This window comes from Mauremys reevesii, linkage group 3, assembly GCF_016161935.1.
Source record: "Mauremys reevesii isolate NIE-2019 linkage group 3, ASM1616193v1, whole genome shotgun sequence".
Taxonomy (NCBI): Eukaryota; Metazoa; Chordata; order Testudines; family Geoemydidae; genus Mauremys; species Mauremys reevesii.
Window position 1 is genome coordinate 149,482,887 of NC_052625.1, and position 17,548 is coordinate 149,500,434.

The window sequence follows — 17,548 nt, forward strand, 5'->3', positions numbered from 1 at the left end:
AAGGACTGCAGTTACAGAAGATGACAGGTTTAATTTATGTACCACCTAAGGGAAACTGAGGCTGGAACAGCAGTTCCTTGGCAGCCTGCTGTGGGAGGTGGGTGGCGAGTGCTACAGGACTGAGATCCCTCAGTTACATTCAATATCACTAATTGGATGCAATGGCTATATATCGATATAAAAGAGGGGTAGAAGTTACTAAACTAATATTCAACTCTTTGCCTTTTACTGCCCACAAGGAGCATCCCTGAATTCTCAGGAATGCCATAAATAACAGATGATATGAGAGAATGAAAGAACTTTTTATATTCTGCACAGCTTTATGAAGATATTAGCTGACCTTTAGTTAAGATCTTATTCCAGCTTGTTTAAATAACTGCAGATTAGATATTACAACCATGCATAGTAAGGGAATACTTTTTTCACCTTTAGAGACTTCCAAAATTAAGCTAAGCAAAACCATAACAAGTTTTATTTCTGTGTTTTTCCTGTCTTTTTATATAAATAAAATGCAGCAAATTTATTTCAGTTTTCTATCATTCCTATAATAAAATGTGCAATAAAAAAGCAGTGAGAAATGGTATTCTTTCCTATCAAATCAACTGATACCCAGGGTAACATTTTGAAAAGTACATATGAGATGTAGGAGTTTAAGACCCATTGATTTTCAATTATATCCAGTCACTTTTGAAAATATATGACTTAGGAACCTAAGGATATGTCTGCATAGCAAAAAAGAGAAACCCGCAGCAGCAAGTCTCAGAGCCCAGGTCAACTGAGCTTGGCTTGTGGAGCTCGTACTTTGAGGCTACAAATAGCCATGTAGACATTTGGGCTCAAGTTGGAGCTTCAGCTCTGAGACCTTCCTCACTTGCCAGATTTCAAAGCCTGGGCTCCAGCCTGAGCTGGAATGTCTATGCTGATATTTTTAGCCCGGCAGCAAGCCAGAATCAATTGACTAGGGCTCTGAGACTTGCTGCTGTGTGGGGTGTTGTTTTTTTTGGGGGGGGGGGTGAGATTGGGGGGTGGTACTGTTGGTACTTCCCATCAGTGATTTAGACACTTTTTAAAATTTTACCCCCAATCTCTCAGATCCAATTTTGACTTCAGGCAGGGAAAACTGTCTCCATTTAATTATTTTCAGTTAATAACACTATTTAGCCCTTGGGTATGGGACAGTGAAATAAGTGTGGATTTAACCATATCCTCCTCCCAGGGATCGTGTTCCCTATGCTGTCGCACAAGATCCTATTATATTCAGAAGAAATATTAGTTTTCTCTTTGACTCTAGTACCATACAGCTGTATAGTAAGTCTCTTGTCAGACACATGTAGACACGCCCCAGGCAAAACTCCTAGGATGCTGACATGACTTAACCTGTGACTGTCAAATGTGTCATCAGGCTTCAGTATTTATTAAGATTAATTGGTTGTATCAGCATGGTTACACTTCTCAGAGCTATTGTTTCATGATTATGGACTACATTGGTTACACTCTAGTGTTACATGTGGAAGGCTATATTCCCAAACAAATCTAGATGTGTCATATCAATACACCAACCAGGCTGGATCTAGCCCACTGGCTGAATGTTTGATACCTATGCACTTGAAACAGAGAGCTTTACAAAAGGATCAACACTTTAGCAGGTATAGCACTTCTGTTCAAGAAGAGCACATATGCCAAACAAAGTGAGAAAGCTTTGCAATATTTATCACTTCCTGAAAGCAGAGGCTCCAGTCCCATTAGAAACTGGAACAAGAAATGAAGATCTAGAATCTACAGTTTATAGAGATCAGAGAACCAATGTAGTACATGCTTAGTGAGCTATTCTGATTAAACCGTGGGCTGTTGCATTTAGCACAAGCTGGAGTTTCCATTTACCTCTTAAAGCACAATAGAATAAGTAAAGAATAAGTAAGTTACAGTAGTTAGGTCCTTGCCTGAGAGAGATAAGCATAATCTTCTGGCAAGATGAGAGCAGAAAACATTTCTTGCCACTGTTTCTACCTGCTGCTTACCATTTCTCCCAGAGGTTGCTGTTATTTCAGTGATACGTGTGTGTTATTTTGATTGGGAGTGCCTAGCAAGATTTTAACAAACTAGTGATGGGTCTGGTGCAAGAACCTAGATTAAAAAAATTAAAGTGTCTGAGGCTCAGTCAGGAGGAAAGATGCTATATCAATGTAAACTACTACCTTTTATATATCACCTGTGATTGAAAATACTGAAGGGTAATAGGAGACCACAGCATTAAAAGACAGACAAAAATGTTAGTTCCAAGCAAGAACAAAAGTATTGAACTTTTAGTAACTGAAAATAGATAAAACATTAGAAACCCCATTAAGAGAAGGAAGATATTTTAAGATAGTTTAAAAAGACTAAGATTTCTAAAAAAAAAAAGCACAACACAAATATGGAGGAGCTGGGGCTTTAAGAAAAGCACCAAATATCATAAGATGCATGATAAAAATCCATGATCATTGGCATTATGAGAAGACTATAAATAAAAATAGTCCAGAGGAAGGTAGGGAGAATAAACGGAGGATAAGTAGGAAGAAACAGGTAGGGCAATCACCTGAATAAAGTAAAGTAAATTTTAAAACCCATAGCACAGAGGAGAGAACAAACAGTAAGTTTACAATATTGTTCTATTATAAGGCCCTTTGTTGGCCTGAAACAATGTATGACTTAAGGACAAATAAGAGATCTTTCTGGATGTGATAAAGAACAAACCAACTGTTCTTGGTGAGGTGGGATTTGCTCCTTTCCCTTCTTCTCTGGAATCCTTGATCCAGTGGGTAAGGACTTCTCATTTTGAAGTGCCTCCCCAAATAACACTTTGAAATCCTTGCTTATTAACCTGCAGTAAATATGCATGTGGAACTGTTATTGTTACAGGCATTAGAGATTATGTATTGACAACAGGTTTTATGTAATGAACAGCTGTCAAATCTTTCACAGGAATTACTTTAAGACAGAAACCTAATGTCAATAGAGTAAGAACATTATTCTTTAATATTTAAAGTGAAAGATGTTTGAACAGCATGGTTAATACTTTGATTATTAAATTGTACTGAAGAATGATGGAAGTTAGTTTGTGATCTGTCACTGTACTCTATTATTGTTAGGCTCACAAATGGCATGATCATGAATTCCTTATTAGGTCAATTTCCAACTAACTAGAGAAACAGAAGTTTGGCCTCAGAAGTGCATAATCAGGCTAAAAAAAATCATTTTTCAGATAGCAGCAAGCAGGGTGTGCAAAAAAAAATTCTAAACAAAAACTATCAGGTAAAGTCCAATTAAAGGGGTGTTTCAGTTACCCAAAAAACAATGTAATGACCATGTAATCTGATTATTTTTAAGACACTGATAGACTACACCCCTATTTACACACCCTACACACTATTGTAATAATCCTTTCAAATGATACCTTACAATCTTTGTACAAAACACACAATTTGCTCGTCAGTATTGTCCTGGTAAAATGTGTGGCAAATCTGTATGTGAAGTTAAGATTCTCCAGTAGGGCGTTATTAACACATGTTCCAGCCTCACAGCCCTGCCCAAACAAATAAACAGAAGTTGGCAAACAGGTCTGTCCTAAACAAAGGGATGTGTGCTCTGCTTAATTTGCATTTAAGCAGTAAACAGAGGCATCAAGGAGGCCAGGAAGACAAAGGAGGTTCAAACAGGTTAAAATAAACAACAACATCAATAAAATAATAATAATAATAATAATAATAAAAAGACAGGGACTAGCCTTTCATATAGACTTATTCTCCAGGGTCTCAGCTGGAAATGTTTTTCAAGAAGGAGACGGAAACTATAAAAAGGAGGGACAAACAGCCCAAGGCATCCCCTGCCTATTGCATTCACTGCACCCGAAGAGACAAAGGAAGTAGATGTTGGACTCTGGGGAAGGGGCCCTGACTAGGGAGTTTGGTCAGTAGGACTACCAAAAGCATTTGGTGAGAAAACTTTGCTTTGAATTTAACATTGTTTGTTAAGTTAGGCACCAGTTGTCTTCTAACCATTTCTGCCTGTTCTACTTCATTACTTGTACTCACTTAAAAATCTTTGTAGTTAATAATTTTATGGTTTATCTAATCCAGTGTGTTCAAGTTGAAATATCTGGGTAAGCTGAAATATCTGGGTAACTCTATTTGGAGTAACAAGTTGTGTGCATATTATTTCTTTAAGGGAATAATGGATCCAGGATTTTTGTACTCTCTAGAAGAGGGCTGTGCAGTACAAAACATAATTTTCTGGTGACAAATCTCAAACTGGGAGTGTGTTGGTCACCCTGTGGTAAATGCTTGTGGCTTGGGATCAGTAGTTCTTCTCCCTTAGTTGAGGGTCAGGCCTTTAGTATTGAGTGGGTCTAGACCACTTGTCCTAGTATCCACAATAGGTACATAATTTATGCAGTTATGAATATCCTCTAAATGTCTTTCATATCAACTGCTTTGAACCTCAAAGTTTGGTTTATAGAATCATCCAGTAGCTTGGCTACCTATCCAGCTCTCTTGACACTGAAAAAGTAGGCTGGGACTTTGGGGCAGAGGGAAGAGAGGAACAAGGAATTTTCATGAGTTTCTACAATTTTCTTCTTCTGTCTGAGCCAGAAATGTCTGTCTCTTTTGTGATATTTCAACCCTTGCACTTATTCTTGAAAATAACCAACAAATTCAATGGGACACCAAAAGTGAAACAGTTTTAGGAGTTATCCTGCTTATTTCTGAATCTCAGTATGTCACAGTTTTAGTTTTTGATGATTGTTCAGATCTTGTTTCATTTGCACTTTTTCCACTCTCCATGAGAGCATCTCCATTTTGAGAAGTAATTGTCCCTCCATGTGCCCTCCCATTTAGTCTTTTCATTAAAACAACAACCAAGATAGTGTTTTTATGATCTTTCATTTACTTATGTTATTGGCTGTAGCAGATGGCTTAGCTAAATCTAATGCTGAATAAGAATGTATTCTTTACTTTTTTCAAGATTAAATCTGTCCGTGTCTTGAGTTTTTAATCATGTCTTTGATTTGAGATTGTTCTTATGATCAGTTTTCTCTGTGCAATGAGAGGGATTCTGGACAGAAACTTGTGTGTGTGTCTATATTCATTTTTATAGTCTTCATGCAGTGGGCAAGTTGTTACTGATATGAAGAAAATGTATGAACAAGTAAAGTCATAATTCAAGGGTTTGGCATTTTAATATAATGCTCACAAACCTCCAATGCTCTGCAAATAGTGACTATATGCTGCAAACACTCTGCTTTACTGAGCCAAGACTCCTTTTTTTCTTATTTTGTATTCCAATGAATCGTAACTTGTCCAAATTCACAGGAGCTTACTTTTTCAGACCTGTTGTATATCCATTAGATATTCACGTGGCCCCTTCTTCTTTGCATGATAGGTATGCTTGTAATAAAATATTTCTTTGGATTTCAGTATCTTCAGGCTACTTGGGTATTTTCATAGGCTCCGTTTGATCTTAATCCCAGTGAAATATATTGACATATTCAACGCTGTAGGCCATAACACATGGAATAGAGCCATTGCTTAAATTTAGCTGCATTTTTCAGTTGTGCTACTGATGGCTAAGTAAGCTTAAACCAGTTATTTGACTCTTTCAGTTCTCTCACATGCTGCTTTCCATACTGATCAGGTGCTGTTTTCAATCTCATCCCTGTTCACATTGGTGAGCCAGGAATTCCTTTATCTTTAGGCACCTTATAATAATCAGCCTCCACTGTGTGTAGCAATTGTGTCTTAAACATAAACTAGATCCTATACAGACAATTACAACAACATTTCAACTTAATCTGTTCAAATTTTTGGTAAATTGTATTATAAAATCAGTAAGCAATAGAGAAGTATAGCAAGAGCTAGAAAGATTTACACCAGACCAAGCTCTAAGGGTATGGCTACACTTGCAGCTGTACAGCGCTGGGAGTTAAACCTGTCTTCGTACAGCTGCGTAGGGAAAGTGCTGCAGTCTGGCCACACTGACAGCTACCAGCGCACTGTCATGGCCACATTTGCAGCATCTGCAGCGGCATTGGGAGCGGTGCATTATGAATGCTGGGATAGCTGCCCAAGTGGCTGTAATGTGCTTTTCAAAAGGGGGGAGGGGGTGGAGTGTGACAGGGAGCATGTGGGAGAGAGAGAGTGGATTTTTGGAGCCGACACTGTGTCAGCTCCCTGCCTTGCAAGTTCCGACCCCCTCCCCCACCCCTCTCTCACTCACTGAAAGCAAATAGCCCTCTTTGTTGTTTTCCTCACAGACCAGATAAGCAGCCGCTCCAAAACGGTCCCCCCTGCCCGCCGCACTGCTTCTCTCCTCAAGCCCCTTCCTTCTCCCTCTCTTCAAGCAAACACTAGCTGTGGGTGTTCCAAAGGGAGGTCCCTGCCTGCCTCTGCTCATTCACAGCAAACAGGAGCTGTGTTTGGTTTTTTTGATAAGCAGGTCCCGGAGCCCAGAGTTCACAACAAAACAAACAGAGGCATCACAACAAAACAAAGAGAGTAATCTTTACTTAAAAGGATTATGGGAAGGTTCCAGAGGTCAGTTATAGCGTAGTAAGATTATTCCCTGTTTACACTGGCATCCCAGCGCTGCAGCAGCAGCGCTATATTCTTTATTCCTCTCGTTGAGGTGGAGTGCAAGCAGCGCTGTAGCCAGGGAGATACAGCACTGTATGTGCCTTGCCAGTGTGGACGGGGAGTGAGTTACAGCGCTGTAAAGCCACCACCAGTGCTGTAACTCTCAAGTGTAGCCAAGGCCTAAGACTTTTAGTGCTGGCCACCATCCAATCCTGAACCTCTTAAAGCCATATCCTCTGAATTTTAAAGAACAAAATGGTTGTGAATTGATTATTATTTACTGAACTTAACAGGAACTTTATTAATGGAAAGCTGAACAAGGTTATTGATTACACTGCTTGGTTTTGTTATGCCACTGCACCCATTCCCTCCTCTCAGGCTTCAATTCATTTTCACTCTTTTTTTCTTAGAATAAGTCTTGGTGGATTTTTCTGTTACCTTTTATACTGTTTAGCCACTAGGTGGCACCATGTGCAGCATAAGCTCACAACAGCCATTCCTGGGAGTGCATTAAATAATCACATCTCTGGTGTCTCTCTCTACAAAGGAGGCTCTGTAGCCAGTCCGTATCTGCTAGTAGCACCCCTACAACCTACTGTGTACAAGAAGTACATATCTTTATTTCTGACACCATGTTATCCTAACTGGTGCCCAAGGAGAGCAGAAACAGAACGAAACTGCAACAAAAGTTGTAAGCTAAATCTCAAACATGCTACTCTTCAATGCACCAGAATAGACAGAGTGGAAGCAGTATTTTGCAATATTTCACATTGCTACAAAATTTTACCAGGAAACTGGAGATATTCAGGTGTTTAATTTATGCTACGGAGAAGCAGGCAGCACAGATCTTTAAGCTTTTACTGAAGACAGTCACAATGACGACTATGAAAGGGTTCTAGCTGTGTTTCAGGCATACTTTATACCCAAGAGAAATGTGTTCTATGAAAGAGCATGTTTTCACCAAAGAATTCAAGAACCAGGAGAAAATGTTGACTTTTATAAGATCTTTTGCCTATGTTGGCTGAAAACTTTGATTTGTTTTATTTTGGGACTGCAAAACATGAAAATATAAGAAACAGACAAGAACCTCTCATAGGCCTGGTCTACACTACGCGTTAAAACCGGTTTAAGGAGCGTAAAACCGATTTAACGCCACACCCGTCCACACTAAGAGGCCCTTTATATAGATATAAAGGGCTCTTTAAACCAGTTTCTGTACTCCTCCCTAACGAGAGGAGTAGCGCTAGTATCGGAATTACCATATCGGATTAGGGTTAGTGTGGCCGCAGATCGATGGTATTGGCCTCCTGGTGGTATCCCACAGTGCACCACTGACCGCTATGGACAGCAATCTGAACTCAGATGCAGTGGCCAGGTAGACAGGAAAAGCCCCGCGAACTTTTGAATATTTCCTGTTTGCCCAGCATGGAGCTCCGATCAGCACGGGTGGACCATGCGGATGTGATCGCAGTAAGGGCAGGCAAATGTGTTCTATCAGCGCTCCATTACAGAAGACGAAATTCAAAATCATTTTTTAAAAATCTCCACACAGCGCACTGCTGCGTGACAAGCATAACGGAAAGACAAAGAATCAAATGGATGCTCATGGAGCGGGGACTGGAGCGGGGACTGGAGGACTCAAGCAATCCCACAGTGCCTGCAGTCTCTGAAAAGCATTTGCATTCTTGGCTGAGCTCCAAATGCTTCTAGGGTCAAACACAGTGTCCGCGGTGGTTCAGGGCATAGCTCGGCAATTTATGCACCCCCCACCCACCCCCAGAAGTGAAAGGGAAAACAATCCTCTCTTGACTCTTTTACATGTCACTCTATCTTTACTGAATGCTGCAGATAGACATGATACTGCAGCAGTCAACACCAACATCCTTGCTCCCACCCCCCCGCCATGGGTGGCTGATGGTGCAATATGGCTGATATCCATCGTCATCATCAGCCTATTGGCACATGGGGCAGTGCAAAAGGACTGGTAACCATGCCGACTAGCATTCAGTGAGGTCAATCATGGGCGCCTGTGTAAAAAGCTCCTGATTTTTCCTGGTAGATGGTACAGTATGGCTGGTAACCGTCTTCATCATAGCAACAGGGGGCTGAGCTCCATCAGCCCCGCCCTTCATGTGTAAAGAAAAGATTCAATTGTCCCTGGACTAGCAGCGAGATGCTGGGCTCCTCTCCTCCACACTGCTTAATGTCCTGTCTGGACTATCATAGCAGCTGGAGGCTGCCTTCCACTCATTTCTCACTAACAAGTCACTGTGTCTTATTCCTGCATTCTTTATTACTTCATCACACAAGTGGGGGGACACTGCTATGGTAGCCCAGAAAGGCTGGGGGAAGAACAGAATCAACAGGTGGGGTTGTTGCAGGAGCACCCCCTCTGAATAGCATACAGCTCATAATTTCTGCTGGATCTGACACAGAGCAGCTGTGCTCTCTGGTTCTATGATACAGTGGTTCTCTAGTACACTTGCCCATATTCTAGGCAGGACTGATTCTATTTTTAGATACCAAAAAGGAGGGATTGACTCAGGGAGTCATTCCCAATTTTGGCTTTTGCGCCCCTGGCTGATCTCAGCCAGGGGCACTTATGACAGCAGCAAATGGTGCAGTGCAAAAGGACTGGTAATCATGATCATCTTATTACCAATTTATGGTATGGTAGATGGTACAGTATGGCTGGTAACCATCTGTGCTGTCATGCAAAAGCAAAAGCATGCTGCTGTGTAGCGCTGCTGAATCGCCTCTGTCAGCGGCATCTAGTACACATACGGTGACAGTCACAAAAGGCAAAACAGGTCCATGATTGCCAGGCTATGGCATCTGCCAGGGCAATCCAGGGAAAAAAGCCGCGAAATGCTTGTCTGCCGTTGCTTTCCCAGAGGAAGGAGTGACTGACGACATTTACCCAGAACCACCCGCGACAATGATTTTTGCCCCATCAGGCACTGGGATCTCAACCCGGAAATTCCAAGGGGCGAGGGAGGCTGTGGGAACTATGGGATAGCTACGGAACAGCTACCCACAGTGCAACGCTCCAGAAGTCGACGCTAGCCTCGGACCGTGGACGCACACCACCGATTTAATGTGTTTAGTGTGGCCACGCACACTCGATTTTATACAATCTGTTTTGCTAAACCGGTTTATGTAAAATCGGAATAATCCCGTAGTGTAGACGTACCCATAGCAACTACAATTAAAGACAGACTTAGATATCTCCACAGACATACAGATAGCAAAGCAGTTTGAACTAGTCAGACAGCAAAACAAAAGGCAGGAGCAACTTGGAAAAACAAACAAACAAACAAAAAAACCAACGTGAAGCTAGCTTAGAACCTGTAAAAAAGAGACAGCCTGAGTGCTGAAAGTTATTACCATAAAAGTCCTTAAGCTATAAGAAAACTGCAGGCAAATGACAAAGCTTTTTAGAATAAATGCACAAGGTGTGGAAATTTTCAGTGGTCAAGACATGTGTACAGCTAAAGGTGAAAGATACAATAAATACACAAAATATGGACATTTTGCTATTGTTTTGTCATACTAAGGCACTGAGTGTGCTATGAAGGCAGACAATCATGAGCCATTGTTTCTGGGATCTATCATGTGTGATGACAGAGCCTGCTTGGAGAGTGAAACTGAATATTCATGGACAGACTATTGACTTTAAAATTGACTCAGGAGCAGACGAGAGCATCATTGCAGAAGCAAGGGTGGCGCTAGGTATTTTGCCGCCCCAAGCATGGCAGGAAGGCTACCTTCAGGGGCATGCCTGTGGGAGGTCCTCCGGTTCTGCAGCTTCGGCATACCCGCCAACGAATTGCCGCTGAAACCACGGGACCAGCGGAGCTCCTGCAGGCAAGCCACTGAAGGCAGCCTGCCTGCCCCCCCACAGCGACTGGCAGGGCGCCTCCCGCGGCTTGATGCCCCATGCACACGCTTGGTGTGCTGGTGCCTGGAGCCGCTCCTGTGCAGAAGGGGCTTACAATCACTTTCAACCATTCCCTGAGCTGTAATCACTTGACATAGTCTTGACTAACCCTGAAGGTATTCTGAACTGCATGGGCTAGTTCACCACAGAAACTTACGAAGACAAAAGCTTTATGTTCAGAGTGCATGCATGTGTTTCTCAGCTCCAGCATGGCAGCTAGGATGGGCCTAGTGAGAAAGGTGGAAGAACTCAAATAATTTGGTGACATTGGACTTTTGAAAGATCCAGTATAAATAGCCTCAAGAGAATATTCTGAACCACATCGTGTACAAACACGTCTACCGTAGAGTCCTTGGAACACACTGTAATAGAGAGAGCCTGGAGCACTGTAATAGAGAGAGCCTGGAGAGTCTGGCTCAGGATCTGAGGCCTGAACCAGATGCTGTGAACCAAAGTCAGGCCATGTATTAAAGCAGATGCTTACAAGTTCACTGTCCAGTATATGAACTTGGCAAAATTGTTGCTAGTGTACTAAGCACTAGATATTTGCACAATATAGTCTAGCTAGTACAGATACATCCCAATCTAGTACAAGATAAGATGATTTGACAATATAATAAATACGGATGTTTAGTCCAAGATATCAGGAACAAGGGAAGGTAACAAATAAATGTCATGAAATATGCAAGGTGATGTGCAAGTTGCATATTCCAGTTGTTTGCCTCAGCCTATAAATGTCAGAGTACTTTGTTTTTACCCTTTGTCCAGCCTAGGGGCAGTGGAAAGTTCTGCTGCTGACTGAGCTGAGTTCATTCTAACTAGCATACATGTGTTAGTGTAACTGTAGACATTGATCCAGGGAGCTAGTACTGTGCTTCCTTGGCAATAAGCCTGGCCTAGCGCCTTCACCACTGAACCATGCCCGTGACCTTCCTTCATAAGTAACTTTGAGGTCTGTTGAACTATCTGCTAACAACATTGAAGCTTCAAGGACAGAAGCACTGAGCAGCCTAAACAGCATTACTGAGATGACGACATTCCAGCCTTCATCACCTAACAACACTGGGTAGTACTATTTAGGTCTGCTGAACCAGCTATCTGCACAGAGCTGGGCAGCACACTGAAAGAACACATGCACAAGCCAACTGAGAACACACCCACATTTATGAAAATTCAGAGGACATCATTATCTGGTTGTAATGGACTTTTTCTGGGTAAATCGAAACAATGTACTTGAAAGACATAACATGTCAATGTTAGAGAAACTGAAGTGCACTTTTGCTCATTTCATTATTCCAGAATAACTAATGACGGACAACAGACCACAATTTAGCACAGCAGAATTCAAGACATGTCAAAAACAATTGATTTTGATCATATTACTAGCTGCCCACATAACCCACAAGTGAATGGAAAAGCTCAGAGACCTGTACAGACAGCCAAGAAAATCCTATAGCAGGAAAAGCCATTCCTTGCTCTTCGGAGCTACAAATCAACACCAATAGTAGCTAATGGATATAGTCCAGCACAAGTCCTGAGGGGAAGACAACTCAGGATGACTGTTGTCACTTTGGAAAAGAGCCTCTCTCCAAAGTGGCCAGACATGAAGAGAGTTGCCAAATGGGATGCAGGCTACCATGTACGAGACGTAACAACCATCATTCTCCATTTCCTTTCTTCCACCATTCCCTTCTCTCTTTACCTCCCTCCCTCTTTCTAGTTTTTCTCATCACACTGTCACCTCACAGTTGCATGCATCCCCTTCACACATTTTCTACACCCTACCACCTAATAGCCTAAACTAACCTATTTAAAAAGTGATCCAAATGTGAGGGGTCCTACCCTCCAGAGGTAATACCCAGGCTCAAAGCCAAATATTTCTTTGCCCTCTCACTCCTGGAAAATGCAAAGGTAGTAAAGAGGAAGGATGGTCATATCAGTAAGGCAAATGATATGGAAAAAACCAGGTTCAATTCCCTGCTCTCCCACTGGCATTCCGTAAGACCACGGGCAAGTATCTCAGTTCCCCATCAATAAAATATGGAAAATACTTCCTTTTCCCTGGCCTTTGTCCTGTCTATTTAGGTTGTAAACTCTTCAGGGCAGGGAGCGTCTCTTACTATGTACAGTACCTAGCACTCATGTAGGGCCTCTCTAGGTACTAATAAACACACACATGGATTGCTATCAGAACACTGGCACAAAATCTTTGTTATTAACCTCTAGCTAGTCCATATCTTAAACATTTTAAGTACATATGCTGGCTGCTGTGAGGGTGGCAAGGTCCTTGCTACTCTGTTCCTCTCCCAAATTCCTCAAGGGTTCTCTTCACGCTGGTCAGTTTTAACTCTACTGCACCTGGACTCAGCATGGGCACTGGAGCATTTTAGCTGCGGATTTATGAAGTCATTATTGCAGGGCGTATGTCCTGGCTCTTCCAAATTCAACTCAGCACTGCTTCGGAGGGATTTTCTTCTCAGCCACCAATTTAAACAACCCTGTGGCATAAAGAAAAATACAAGGGAGCAGAGAGGTTGTGACCATGCTCTTCAGGATCCAAGACAAACTACAGCACAAGCTCAACTACAGCACAGAATTCCACATAGCTTCGGGCACTTCCCACACCCACCCTAGGGAGGAGTTCCCTACAACAGTCCTATTCGCATCTCAGGCCTCTCACCAACAGCACTGACCACCCAATAGTCTCTTCATAATAAAGCAAAGAGAAAGGCCTATGAAGAAAAACTCAATAGTCCTGTGCCAAGTTTACCTTTCTCCAGAGGGGCTCGGTAGTCAACAGTCTCTGCAGATGCTCTGGGCTTGTCTCTTCCTCAGGAAGCAAGAGATAGGAAGTCTGCTCTCCTCCCTAGTCAGCCATCTACCATGCTCTCCTCTTCCCTGTTTAACTGCCCCTTCATTACCTGAGAGCAAGTGCAGGGGTAACAGGGTGGGGCTGAGTGGACCCACAGCAGCTTGTTAACCCTTGCGGGCTCAGCATGGGGTTGGTATGCTCCTCCATAGAGATGATTTTACCTCTGTATAGGATGTAGGTGAGAGTGACACTGGAATAAAGCATCCAGTTAGGGGAGCCACATTTTTTAAAGAATGTTGAAAAACTGGAAAAGGTGCAGAGAAAAGCCACAAAAATGATTCAAGAGTTGGGGAAAATGTGAGAAACTTGACCTCTATCTGTTTAGCATATTCTAAAGAAGACTGAGAGGTGACTTGATTACAGCATGTAAGTGCTTCCCAGGTAGAAAATATTAGGTACTAAAGAGCTGTTTAGTATTGCAGAGAAAGGCATAATGAGAACCAATGGCTGGAAGCTGAAGCCAGACAAAAGTAAAATTAGAACTAAGACACAAATTTGTTACAGGGAGGGTGATTAACCAGTGGAACAAACTACCAAGGGAAGTCATGGATTTCCCATTTCTTGCTGTCATTAAATCAATACTGGATGCCTTTCTGGAAGATATGCATTAGTCAAACACAAGTTGTTGGGCTCTATACAAGGGTAACTGAATAAAATTCTAGTTTGTTTGTGTTATACAGGAGATCAGATGAGCTGATCTAAAGGTCCCTTCTGGTCTTAAAACCTGCATACAAAGCCCCTTTCCCAGCAGGCCTTGCCAAGGCCTCAGATGATATTTCAGATCACAGAAATCTGGGGACTAGAACTCACTGTCTATCCTTCTCTCCTGATTCTGAGGGGGCGTGTTGAGATCACATGGGACCAGTCTGATCACTTAGGGGAGAGAAGAGCTCCATCCCACTTTGTATCTGGACCATGGCTCTCTGAGCCAAAACAGAGCTGACAGTCTGAGGGGTTGTCTACACAGCATGGTAATGCGTACTACAGGGGTGTGAGTTTAAAGCGTACCAATGTATTACACATTAATTGATCTATGCAGACCCTGCTGGTGCGCACAAAATGTTCCCTAGTGAATTTTAATATACATGGACCAATTAATGCACTACACAGTACACTTTAGAAATCACCCCACCTTGTAGAAAAGCCCTGAGTTTCTCCACTAAACTCCAGATCATTTCCCACAAAGATCTTTGTCTCCCACAGCAGCAGTATTCCCAATCCTAGAGGCACATCTTTTTTTCCCTTCAGAAACAACTACAGAATATGTTTCCTCAACTTATCTCAAAAGAAAAAGAAATTAACACAAAAGAGAGAAATTGTGATTGCTCCCAGGGTATTTAAAAAAAAAAGGTAAAAGAATAGGCCATGAAATACAAATTCTTTAGTAATTTTTTGCTTTGTTTCGATTTTAAAATCATGGAGCTTGTTTATACAATGTTTCTTACTTACAGATAACGCTGTCTTGACAGATGATGACAGAAGCATGTTTTGAAAGACTGCACTATTATTACTAATTGACATATTGAAAAGTATAACAATTAAGTCTGCAGACATCCAAGGTACAGCTATCACTCCTACTCTACAAATCCATTTATCTGTCCTATCAGCTTTCCTATTGTGTGTCTGCAGAAATGCTTCTGCATGAACACACACACAAGCCTCGCTAAGCTGCCTAGAAATGTGTCACACACGCCAGTTTATGAAACCAATAACTGATCTCAAGAAAGTGACATTGATTTCCATTCACAAGATGAAAAGCAGGAAAGCTCCTATGGTTGAGAGATTTGAGCACGCTTCCCCCCACCCCCAGCTCATATCTGTGAATGTTTATTAGTTGCTAATTCATTTAACTGAAAAACTCTTTGTTACAATAGAAAAACACTGTACAACTATAGTTTAAGAGCTTCAAATCGGCCCTTACTTTTGCATTTGTTCTTTCCTGGCTCTCCCTTGTATATATGTTGACTAGCATTTTCTTTTAATAACAGTGAAGAATGGTAGCAAGGACCCCTCCTGAAGTCTATATTGGAGATTCTTTTAATTTCAGTTGCTAAGGAGAGAAAAATAGAGCAAATTAAATATTACAATGAGTGAAACTTTGGTTGGAATTAAATATGAATTACATTCCCATAATGAAGACTGTCTCAGTGAAAACGCTAGTCTACATAAACAGGAAAAAAACCAGACACATTGATCCTTGGCTGCCATCGGTTCATTTATCCTGGAAAATTGCACAAAATTTCCGCTTGATCATCAATTTTTTCCTACCCTGTTGAATGATCTGAAATACACCATCTCATTCTTCTGCAGTTGTATAAACAGACACTTTAATCAAGAAGCCATGTCAAGGGAAATCACAGCATTTATATTAAACATGATTTTTTAAATAGTCTCTGTCCAAATAACAGCTTGGGAGAATACTGAAGTCCAATATTTAAAATATGACACAAATTCAAATTACAGACTCTTACATGTTAATGATGTACAAAAAATATTGAACAGAGTTCAATGATTCTATATATTCATATGCTTACTGTGTCTGAAAACCACTGAATGCCAGAATGTGCTGTCTTTTACTGTGAACACAAAGATACTTTTAATAAAAATGGCATCCAGAGGACTAATGTATATTCATTTAGTTTTTTCCCCCAATCCCAAACAATTGTATCAAGTTTATCTGTAGTTAATCCTGAAGAACTACTTTTGCAGAAAGATCTCAGAAAATTTTAAGGATGAGCACACTATTAGTAATGCACAGGCAGAGAACAACAGAGATGTATGCAGAGACTGAATGATCTGTAAATTCATGCTGTCTGCAGCAAATCCAAATTATAGCCCTGACTCTCAGATAACAGCAAAGCTGCTGACAGACATATCCCCAGCACTGAACAGCGAGTATCAACTATCTACTTGGAAAGCAGTGATTCAGAATATGATGGTTAACCATTAGTGCCCCTTATGACAGGGTGCAGTGCAACATATTAGCATACAGAAATGTAAACAAGCTAAGCACAAAACAAACAACTCTAGACTGTCTACCTGATGCTAATCAAGAGACTTAACCAGCTACAATCAGAATACTACGTGATCCACTATGTCTATGAATCACCACTATCTCCATGTGTCAGCCCATCTTATTGCAATTGTACTGTGCTATGTATCACATCTCATTGTAAACAGAGCCTGGAATGCTTCTGCCTGGGCCTTCTGCCTCCTCTTCCCTCCCCCCCAATACTTACTTAGAGTTATTATTTCAGAATGACTTTTTACCATGCAACCTCCTTTAACTTCTTGTTTCTAGTTGCCTTTTCACCTTGGTAGTCATGTTTCCACCAAAGTGGGATCTCTGGAAAATATTGTCACCTCTTGACTTTAGGCTGTTGAAAGGCTCTGTATCAGTATTCATAACAAGTGCAAAAGGCAATTTAATGAATGAGAGTGCAGTGAACTATACAAGTGAGGAGGTTTCAATCTCTCTCCACCCAGGAGTCAGCATCAGGACAGTTGTGATGCAGAGACTCACAACTGAAGCAAAAACACTTGTTGCTGATCTAAGTAGGGAGCCTATCACTTGAATTCTCTGGGGGAAGTTGCTGTTAAAAATAACAAGATTGAATGACAGCCTGTTATTTCCCCTCACTCTTGGAATGGAATATGCAGTGCAGGCATGTTTGTAAAGAGTATGATGCAAAAGCCCAAGCAATACATTGTTTATTTTCCCTACCATAATTATAATTTGGAGCTGAACAAACCCTGAGGGTCTGTGTTGTGTGTGTTAAATGAACCAGAGCCTCCAGCTTTTGTCCATCCCTCCCACCCGCACAGGTACTTGGAGAGAGCAAATCCCAAACCTCCAAGGAAACTCTACCTATTCCCCTGAATAGTAACCCTACTCCCAGGTTCCAGATCTAACTTTACATTGTCTACTGCAGGTGGAAGAAGGGGAGTGGTCTCCTGACATCCCTCTACCCTCTTTGTTGGAGACAAATACCCCTTTCCCTAGAGTCTTTTGGCAGTCTGAGTGGCTGTTCAACCAACTTCCTCCTTTGGGGAAGAGATTTAAGTCCTGTGATTAAAAAAATTAATAGCGATTAATCGCAGTTTTAATCTCACTGTTGAACAATAGAA